The following is an 11047-nucleotide window of genomic DNA, read 5'->3' as shown; positions in this document are numbered from 1 at the left end:
TTGGTTAATTTACTTGTCAAAGCGTGAGACAAATGCAAAATGTAATTGCACAAAATGACTAAAAATGATTGGTGGGACTGTTGCTCTCTGCGCCGCCATTAGACCTATCGGGTCAGGGCCCCGCACCAGTCTCTTGGGCGCTTACTGCACACGAGATGCCAATATCGGTTTCCTGTTAAGCGGTGTAGCGTTTCTGTGTAACTTTATAATCAGCGCTTTATTAATGCAATGCTTTTCTTCCGCCTAATAATCCTACAGCGCAAATAAAATAAATTGTGATCAATGGAGGCAAGCAGAGACAGATGAGGAGTCTGTCACCGGGAGGATGATACCAATTCATCTCTTTAATGCATCTCCATGGGGTTCCCCCACTAAAGGATACAGATTACTGAACTTCCCTCTCCTAGGGAAATGTGCAAGGGGGGGAGCCATGTTCTAATAAGATAGAGAATCCTCCTTTGCATCCATTATAGCTGGTGCAAGTCTTAAATGAAGAGATTTCCCCTTCCACAGAGGAGGCAGCTTCCATGGAGGAAAGGCCCTCTCTCATGTTTCTTTTTCATTACTGAGGTGTCGCTGTTGCAATATTGCAGCGTTTGAATAATTTAGTATGTAATTATTGGTGAGCAGATGCTGGGTTATATTTGACATAGATGTGCATTCTTTCTCCTGGGGTGAGCCCGGGTGAATCTCTTTGGCCTGTGTGAGTCCCTGACCTCTAGCAGCAGCCTGACCTCTAGCAGCAGCTCAGTCAGGTGGCACGGCTGAGGAGTGGTCACTTCTGGAGCTCTCGGTCTGCCTTTCTCATCACCTCCTTCTTCACCACACAAGGCTGAAGCATTGAGAACAGCTGACGCAAGGCGCGATCAGAGGAGGGCAACTGTTGTTGGTGCTGACTAAAACACGGGGCAGATCTCCAAGCCATTCCTTTTCTCACTCTTCTTACTCTCTCTCTCTCTCTCTCTCTCTCTCTGCTCCTCTCTGAGAAACAGGAGCAGAGTCACCTGGGTCACCAACATTCTTCAGCGGTTGTAAAACGCCAAACTTCAGCAATCAGCACGAAACAACACCCGCAGGAACACGTTCGCTAGGCCTTTCTTGCCCTCCCCTTCACCGGCCGGACCTCATTCTGGCATTCCAAGACTCCTCTGTGTGCCACGGAACGCAGGTTTTCCACTCCTGCCTCCAGCCTGCTGGTGTGACTTTTATCACCAGTTATGAGCAACGCATGTTAACGCCTGCTGAAAGTAATATCACTGTAGCCACGGATGGCTGAACCAGGACATGCTGGGCAATGCACAGCAGAAAACATATAAATGAAAATTAAACACACCAAACACACCAGCTTATTCCAGGGGGCTATGTATCAGGATTCCACACACACACATTTTTAAGGGGGTTCCACTGAGAGCTTTTATAATAGGCTGGTGTGCTGTAGAAATTCAATGATATTTCTACATTTTATGAGATGTAATACTTTCTGCAAATCCAACTGTAGAGAAGTCCAATGGCGGTGGTAATTAATTCTTGTTTGGATGTAGCAGTAATGCTCAGATGACTTGTTTACTGTTTACTGTTTTTTTTCTCAGCTGTTTTCCTGTTCTAATTTGCCGTCCAAGAGTGTTCATTCATTTAGGCTTTATCTCTGATGCATTTTCCAGGGCTCTTTTCTCCCACCTGGCACGGCTGAACCAGACGTCTGCTTCTCCTGTCAGCCAGGGCAGGCACGCATTTAATCAGACACTATCTGATGCCGAGCTTAAGAGCCTTTTCAGCCTGGTGGGATGCTGGAATTCAGATGACCCAAACAAACCCAAAGGAAGGAAGGAGAAAAAAAAGGCAAAACAGCCAAGCCCAGTGTCTTTGACACACAAAGCTCTTTAGTCCTGGGGCTTCTCTATTTTCAGAGTGCAATTGTCTGGCATTTCAAGAGGCACAAGGTCAAATTTAGCTTGGGTCGTAAATTGTTTTGTTTGATGGCCTGCGTTTGCCTCAATAGCGCTGGAGAAGGCCAGTCCCATAAAACCCTAAAAGACAGACCTCCAACCCTGGGCTTGGCTCTCAGCATTGTTGTCCCGGGGAGATGTTTCTCCTCGTTGAGGCTTGGCAGTGAATAGAGCATGTTATTGCCTCTTGCCATTGGACAGCAAGCAGGCTGGCCATGTGACAGCCAGTGGTGTTGTCTGCGAGCTACAATGGCCAGGCTTCAAAGCCCAGCTCGTCCCATAGTCACCAGAAAGGTGTCTAGCCTCAGCCCCTGGCTTTGTGCCGCACCCCACAAAAGACCCAAGTGCTCCCCCCCCCCCCCCCCCCAACTCTCTCTCCGTCCACCAAAGCCCAGTCTGGGCAGTCCATACAGAACTGAGCTTTATCAGTCGCACTGCATTGATGTTATCTCACACAATAGCATGATGTGACTGGTTGTGTGAGCTCCACAGATACTGGACCTGCAGCCTCAGTAAAACCCAGAGGGAAAAGCTACAGTGAGCCACCGCCCATCACTTTGGCTTTCCTTAGGTCTTTTCAGTTATTACTGGAATGTAAACAATGAACAATGACTTGGCTGTGTGATGTGGGCATGAATCGACAGTGCATTTGACTTTCCATTAACTCTGTAAAGTGCTTAGGAGAGGTCATAAAAGTATAGGGGGTGAAAAAGCACTCTGAGGGGACCATTCCAAATCATTTCAAAAAAGTATTTGATTTACGACTTTGAGAGTTATCAACCCTAATTTACATTTAAATTAGAGTAAATTCAGAGGTGAATTAGGCGGCCATCTTTAAAAGCCTGTTTGGACATATTTTTAGTATGTGTGTTTAACATACAAAATAACAAATGGAAATGAAGAAGGTATAGGAGGGGAGCTTGGTTTCTCAGAGAGCTCTTGAACGTCCTCCACCTCTTGGCTCCAGTGACTGGCGGAGGGATCTGGTGAGGGTCTTGATGGCTCTCGCTGAGTAAGCAGCAGCCCCCTACACTCTGGATGTGCTGTGGCAGCACCATAAATCGCGGCGTGGGTCCCCGGTGAGGGCAGAGGCCAATCCCCTGGACGGGGCCTCCTCGACTGGCCACACCCAGCTCCGCCACATCCACCCCCCCACACACACACCACCCCCATCGCCACCACCACCGCATCTGCTCCTCATTAACACCCCGCTAATGAGCCTGCGCACCTGAGGGTCGGGAGGCCGCAGCCCCCACCACCGCCTCATCCCCCCCCTCCACAGGCACCCATGCCCCCCCCCCCCCCCAGTGAGGGTGCTCTGTCCCGGGCTATGAATGCATGCTCACATGGCCACTCACATGGCCTCAGAGCCGCTGGCCTTCCTCTCCTTGTTTTGTGTGTGTGTGTGTGTGTGTGTGTGTGTGTGTGTGTGTGTGTGTGTGTGTGTGTGTGTGTGTGGGGGGGTGTGTGTGCAGGGGACATTAAATGTGGTCAGTGGAGGAGCTGCTGGCTACACATAAAAAAAGCCCCCAGGTCCTCCCATTCAGAAGCACGGCCACAAACCGGATAATGAGCTCCATAAACCCATCTAGCGGGAAGAATAAATGTGCATTAGATTTGTTGCCCATAATTCAGACGTGCCTCTAAGTAGCTGGAAGAATTATAAGAAATGGTTTTCTCCTGCATTGATCAGACTACTCTGCAGAAATATTAACGTGTTAAAAAGGAGGTAAATGCCCGCAGTAACTCTCAATGTGGGGGGAGAGCGCAGAGGCCCTGCCGGCTGGACATGAGCCAAGTCCTGCTCCTTCTTTGTGGGCTGGAGTTAAAAATCTGTTTAAAAATTTAAGTAACACACTTTTCACAATATTCATCTTTCTTTTAGCTCTCCGGTCTTATAAAAGACTGCCACTGTTTTTTTTATTGACCAGTAAGACACACTAGCATGGCCAAGAGTTATGATTATAATGTGCAGAATGCCAAAGGGAGATACCTACGGTAAACCATATGATCCCTGCCTATGAATTAAGCCTCTATTGTAGTTAACAATAAATAGGTTCACTAATACACACACTCACTGTGTGCATAAAATAAGTTGTGTGAAAGGGCTGAAATTATATTTGTGAAATATGCAGCAGAAGAATATAAATGACCATTCCAAATTCACAATTTCATTAGTTTAACATTATCACACATATGAAGTCCACGTCTAAGCCTAAACTGAAATCTGATTTATTTAGATTTGGGATGGACGGCACGAAAGAGAGACTCCCTGTTTTGACAAATGAACGTGACAGACGGAGGAAAATAATTTGACAGGAGACAAATGCTGAGCGATGATAACATGTGAATGATGGCTAGAAATATGACTTATTCCATTAAGGTAATTCACTGTGGATATTGAGTATGGCTTTAAGGACGATGGGGGAGAGATCTAAGACATTGCTTTATTAGTAATTAGATCTGTGTCACATTTCAGCACACTGCAGAAGCGTGACATTCACAGAGAGTGATGAGAAACACTTTGTCACTTAGCTTTGTGAAGATCGCCTCTGTGTACATAAAATAGTGTGCTCACATCTTTTGATCATTATAAAGCAGGACTGCTCAGGAAACAGACATGCATATTCAGAATACCACAGACACAGAAATGGTACTGCTAATTAAATGGCATTTTAATAATAGTGCATTTTCTGGATCAATGAAAAATCCTTTCCAAACTTTCTAGTGATGTTAATAAGACTGCACGCATGTGAACTGCCAGCTCGGCCTGTTTCCATGACTCCACTGTGACATGATTTTATTAATAATGTAATCGTCCTAATCTCTTCAGCATGTTTAAATTGGCATGGCGAAGTCATCCACTTTTGCTCTGTGTATGTTTCTCCGCTTGGTTGCAAAGGAATGTTGTTCTCCCGTACTTTAATCATAAGAATGCATGTTTGTCTGTCTGTGTGTGTGTGTGTGTGTGTGTGTGTGTGTGTGTGTGGTCATTGGGAGGCCCCCTCCAAAAGTACTAGCTGCTTATTGAGAAGTGGCCCTACACATATTTGCTTTGGACTGAAATAAAACAGTGAAACTCCTTCAAAAGATGACACACTCTACCTGTGTATAGCAACTGTAGCAAAAGCGATATGTACTGATGAATCAGATTTATAAACCACAATGATGATGAACTCAGAAAAGCTAGAAGGACAGTACATATAATAACCACTACTGACCATCTCTGTGGCGCAGTCCATCCAAAAAAGTCGGTTGAGCTGGTAAACAAGTGTGTGCAGGGGCCTGGGGAGGATGTCCACCCTCCTGCAGTCAGGATGGACTCAGCCCTCCACTGGGTTCAAAGAGCACGCCACCCTCTGCCAAGGGAAGACGCCCACTGCGCTGAAGGCCAGAGAAGAGACAGAGAGAGAGGGAGACAGAGAAAGAGAGAGAGAGACAGACCATCTCTTCCACTTCCTGAGTTTTTTTTTTCAGCTCATGCTTGTGGGGAGGGAGGTGTTGGGGTTAATGGAGGTTCTTGACATTCTGGTGTAGCACTGTCTGCTGCAGAGGTCTGGGGCGTTTGGAAAGTGTTTTTCATTTCTTTTTTTTTGGTATCCCTCATTCACACAGCTGCTCACATTGCCATCACCCACCTTCACTCACTCACACTCTCTCATTACCTCCCTCCCTCAGGTCTTCAACAGGAACAGGAAAACATAAAGCTTCATTTGCCTGTTTCAGAGAGAGCGAGAGAGAGAGAGTATATCAATAAATATGATTTACAAAATATGGTGATTGACCTGCATTGGCATGGGAGTGCTGCCTGTTGCGTGCAATCCTGGCCCCATTTGACATACTTGACTGGTGATTTATGAATCGCTCTGCATGATTTATGTCTGATTTACAGATATCCAGGTTATGCAGGGATTTGCTTGCTTTGCTTGGAATGGGCTTCAAATTCCATAGAGCAGAAGGCTTATTGACATAGGAGTCATGACCACTTGGATTGAAGTAGAACAAGTCTGAGCTTATAGATTTCAGATTTCCCCCTGGTTTGTGTTTCTCACAGCTGCCGACCTCGATGTGTGAATTATTCCAACTTCAACAAACAGCCCACTTATGATTTAACATAAGTCCCACACTCACTTTTGGAGATGGTTCTGCTTTTTGTGGAACAATGATTGGATGCGAAGCGAAACAATAAACTTGCCGTTTCAGGACAGACAATGACAATAACCAAGCAGAAAATTAGAAAAGAGGGCTAGTGATTACGCACACATGTTGGCACTGTAATTATCTTTTCTGCAGAGCTCGGTCTTCTTCCTGTTGTTGTTTTTCCACATCCCTCTGATTTAGTGTTCATGCATTTATGTAACAAGAAGGGAACAAAGGCAAGCAACTCTTGGAGGCTATAACTCACCCCCCAAAACAAACGGCCTTATTTACATTAGACACCACACTCACCTGATTTCAAATTCTGCTTTATGCATCACTGAATAAATTTGTGCAAGGAGTTCACAGAGCAAAGTTTTACTGCACCGTCTTCATTGCTTGAGCAGTAATATACAATTCGGTTTGGAATATGACAGCCCCCATCCCCCTCAGTCAAAGCCGTCCACACCACGGTCATGGTAAACAGAACTCACTGCTCGCTGCACACTCTCCGAGCGCCTGGACTCACGCTGCTATATACTTCAATATTGATTTGGATTGTGCAGCAGCGCCCGTCACCCTCCCCCTCCCCCTGTAGGCGAGAAATTGAAACAGAGTGGCCAGAGTCAGTGTCCATTTAAGGAGGGATCGATTCTCACCTCTCCACATGTGGGACGCTTCCCCTGGTGTCCTTGATTCAGAGGCAGGTGCTGCTGAGACCTTACAGGCCACAAGAATCCATCACGCCATACGGTAACTATTTCAAAGCAGTTTCTTTCGAGCTTTTTTTGTTTTGTTTTTTTTGTTGTTTTGTTTTTGTTTTTCCTTCTTCTTGCGCTTACAGAAGTGCCATTCTTCCCAGAGAAATGCTGGTTGTAATTACACCAGGATGTGTGGGGCTTAGCCAGTAAAATGGTATTCAGGGAATTCAAAGGTGCCAATAGAGCTAATTTTTCCATCAGCCCATAAAAGCAGTCAGTCTGCAATCCTCTGCAGTCTTTCTGACCCCTCACTGTCCCATTGTTTCCAACAACCCCACGGAGGTCTCACCACCAAACACGAAACATCAACACAAGAGAAATGAAAGAGAAATGAGGCAAAGATTTGATGTCAATGCACGCCAAAGTTCCTTGTATCTTTGGAGATACTTTGCAGCACTTAATGGATAAACGTCAGATCTTGTCCTCCGAGTGTTATCTTTATGGCTGATATTGGCTGGCAGCCGTAGCTTTCATTAGGCTAAATCTTTATTATTAATGCATCGCTGGGGACAGAAGGTTTCCAGGGTAAGACGCTCATTCTGTAAATGGTTCTATGCTGCTGCAGCCACAGGCCAAAGCTAATGGCTGCTGCTGATTCCCATCATTCTAAATGGACTTGGAATGAAAGCCAGGGAATAAATCAACATTAAGAATATAAAAGTTTGCTCAAACGGCAGTGATATTCCCCGGAGGATTCACTTGGCACGTGTTTACTAAACCTAAGACATGCCTGCATACCTGGAGTGGCTTCACCCTGATCAAAAAAAAAGAGACAGCCCGTTTCAATTCTGCTGATATTATGGAGGATTCCTGTGATATCCTCAGCTTTTACTGAAGACTAGGCTATTATTTCTTAATGTAATTGCTGTACTTTTAGAAAATCCAAAATAAAACAAATTCTTTTAAAAATGTATTGTTTTGCATTATCATGTCTCCATATAAAGAGCAAAAATCTGTTACATTGTCCCACAATGCCTTTGAGAGGCACCATTCTCTTGTGTGTCATTTTGTGGGTCGATACCATTCTGTTGTGTGCCATTTTGTGGTGTTGTTTTTCTTGTTGTCTGTGGTGTTGAGCTAAGTGAGGAGCTGTCCTGCGAGTTATGGAATCCCGGGGCCAGATGCGCTCGGCGCCTCCTGCCCTCTGCCGCCACGCTCCCTGGCCGAGGCGCCCAGGCTCTGCTGCCCATTTATTTGGTGTAATTGCCATCAGGGCGATGTGCACCTTGGGGTTCTCCAACTCCCCCTTTATTTCAGCCACCATGAGGAGCACCATCTGTCCTCCCCCCTCCAACCCCACACCCCGACACAGGTCACCTGTGTCAAGGCACGCACACACACACACACACACACACCAAAATCTTCTTTGTCTAATGTCCAGTGTATTCTCCACCACATCTCAGTCAATGGGAAGACTGAAAACACATTTGAGCCATGCATGTAGATGAACACTGATTAGATTCAGACCTTCACGCTGTCACTGCACAGCCAGCAGCATTTCCCCCCTCTGCCCCCACAGCCAAACTCATTATTTGAGGAAAATCAAATAGCGTGTCCTTAAATGTGCACCACTGTTAACAACGTCTGGGTAAATACATGATGGCAACAGAGAGCCCCCGTCGCACTCGTTGTTTTATATGAGGAGCCTCTCCCTCCAAACTCGTAGTGTTACATCCAGGAGAACACGAGCAACAATATGGCCTTCAGTCAGCACGGTGAGAGAGCAGCTTATTTATTGGGGTATTAAATTACGGGCAAGATGATAGCTGCCGAGAGCAGCCATATTGTTTATGTTTCCAGCACACTGGACAGGTTCCTCCCCTTGTTGCCAAGGTGTCGTTGGCCAGAGGTTTGGCTCCGGGGTCGCTGCAGGAGGAGGAAGAGGGGGACGGGTGGTGGGTGGGTAGCTTGGTGGCTCTCTGCCTTTAAGAGCTGGGTTTTAATGTGGCTATTTTCTGCTGCGTTTCCACAGGGCTGGGCCTCCCGGGAACCCTCAGTCAAGCTGTCGCCTGCAGCCCCACCACTGCTGCTGGTGCTCCCTCTATCTCTCCCTGCCTCCTTGTTTCTTGCTCCCTCTCTCCATCTAGCCCTTTGTCTTCTCCCTCTCTCTGTGTCGGCTTCTCTCCAGAGGTGGCCGTGTGTTGTGGGGTGAACTGCAGCTTTGTTCCGGAGCGTCTCCATCAGACGGGGCGGCGACCTCGCTGCCTCCACCAGGACCAGGTGCTGTGCAGGTGCACATGTTTTCCTCAGCTTTGCACTTGGCCGACTTCCAGCACCTACCCGGCCTCTCTCTCTCTCTCCCCCTCTACATGCTTGGGGACACAAACAACCACACCCAGACATGCTCCCCCTCCCCACATACACACTCACATCGGCACACATGCTCCCTCTCACACAGAAACACACACGCTCACAGGAAATCTCACACGTATACATGTGGTGCATGCTAACACAGACACGCTCACACTTGTACAAACACACCCCCACACTTACAAACCCATGCTTCCTTTTAACCACAAACAGCTTAAACAACATCAGTAAGGAAACACCAGTAAGTAAAACGTCTGCTGTTTAATCACACTGTGATTATTGACTAGGCTATTCCTTTCGCTTGCCGCATATCGCTGCCTCATTGTGGTGAGCTTTTTTTAAAGTGGGCTTCTAGCTGGTGGCTGGGCAGATTTAAATACCTGCCCATCTCATTAGAATGCAGCGATAGAGCAGCGAGAGCCAATTACATTCATCTTGTCATGTGGCGGAGCCTTGGAGAGCCGTTAATGTTTCATGGCAACACAGTCTGGGTCAGGTCAGCACTGTGGTGGAGAGTATTATTATTATTAATTTTTTTTCAATGCATGCAATTAGCTTTACAACTCAGAGCCAATATCCACAAAACAAATGCAGCAGGAGCAAAACACATTAACCGAGAATCATTTGTGCTCCTTTCCACTGAGTCAGAGCTTCCACACTGGGTGAGCAGACCTGGCACTGGCCAGAGAGAGCAGCTTCCTTCAATCACCCAGGGAGAGAGAGAGAGAGAGAGGGAGAGAGAAAGAGAGAGGGAGAGAAAGAGGTTAAGAGAGAGAGAGAGAGAGAGATGGCAGCTCTCTGTGTGCAGATATCTGCTGAATGGGCTGAAAGGATCAACGAGTGAAGCGGTGACTAATTGAGGTGTTTTAATAACTGCAGGGCCAAATAGGACGTCAGGAGGGGAAATGGAGGCTTTTGTCTCATTTGAGCGTGCACCACATCAGCATTTCTGATGGCTGGGAGAGGCGAGCCCTCGTTGTTGTACAGTATGCAGAAATCTGTGTGTGTGTGTGTGTGTGTGTGAGTGTGTGCGTGGTGCTATCAAGGCCAACTGAGACCGACATATCTGCTCTCACCTTGCAGCAGACATCTATCAACACCTGACACGGCCCTCCTCCTCCCTCTGATGCCAGGCTCCAGCGCCCCGGGTGAGCGCCGCTTTGCTGGCCGGGCGCCTCCCTACCCACACAACATGCATGTGAAACAGCTGAACTGACACAAACCTGATTGTCCAGGGCTTCCTCCACATGCAGTGCCCCCTCCCCCCACCCCATGACTGATCAAACGCCTCACCTCACACATACATAGCAGAGCACGTCATGAGAATGTGCTGGGTATTCCTGCAAGGCCCAGATGTTTCTACAGGAGTGTTTCAGCTCAGCATACGGTATTTATTTTTACTGGGCCACTAACAAGGTCTCAAGATGCCTTATATCCAAAGAACACAGAAATGATAATGACTTACCAGATTTTAATTATTACAATCTTTATTAAGGCCGTCTTATTATTTTCCCTTCTCCTAATTAGGTCTTGAGTTATGCTTGAGTTATAAGATTGCATGCAATGAAATACAGAGTTTATTACAGGCTACTTAAGCATCTGTTGTTCTTAGCCCATAATGATTTGTGAAGATCTGGTACAGATTTGGGTGGTAATGGCTTTACAAAAAATAAAAGTACACTGTAACTCATGCTGCGGTAAGCTCTCATGCAGACTTGCTTTCATGAATGAAAAACAGAATATGGGAAAATGTTGGGGGAATTTAACCAGGGTAAGGGATTATTTGCTTTCTCTTTCACATACACACTCTCTCTCTTTCTCTCTCTCTCTCTCTCAGTCTCACACACACATATTCTCATCATTTTTGTGAAGTTACCCCTCCAGCAGACCACA

Source organism: Alosa alosa, chromosome 3 (assembly GCF_017589495.1).
Source record: "Alosa alosa isolate M-15738 ecotype Scorff River chromosome 3, AALO_Geno_1.1, whole genome shotgun sequence".
NCBI lineage: Eukaryota > Metazoa > Chordata > Actinopteri > Clupeiformes > Clupeidae > Alosa > Alosa alosa.
The sequence above is the reverse complement of the archived record's forward strand: the minus strand, read 5'-3'. Positions refer to the sequence as shown.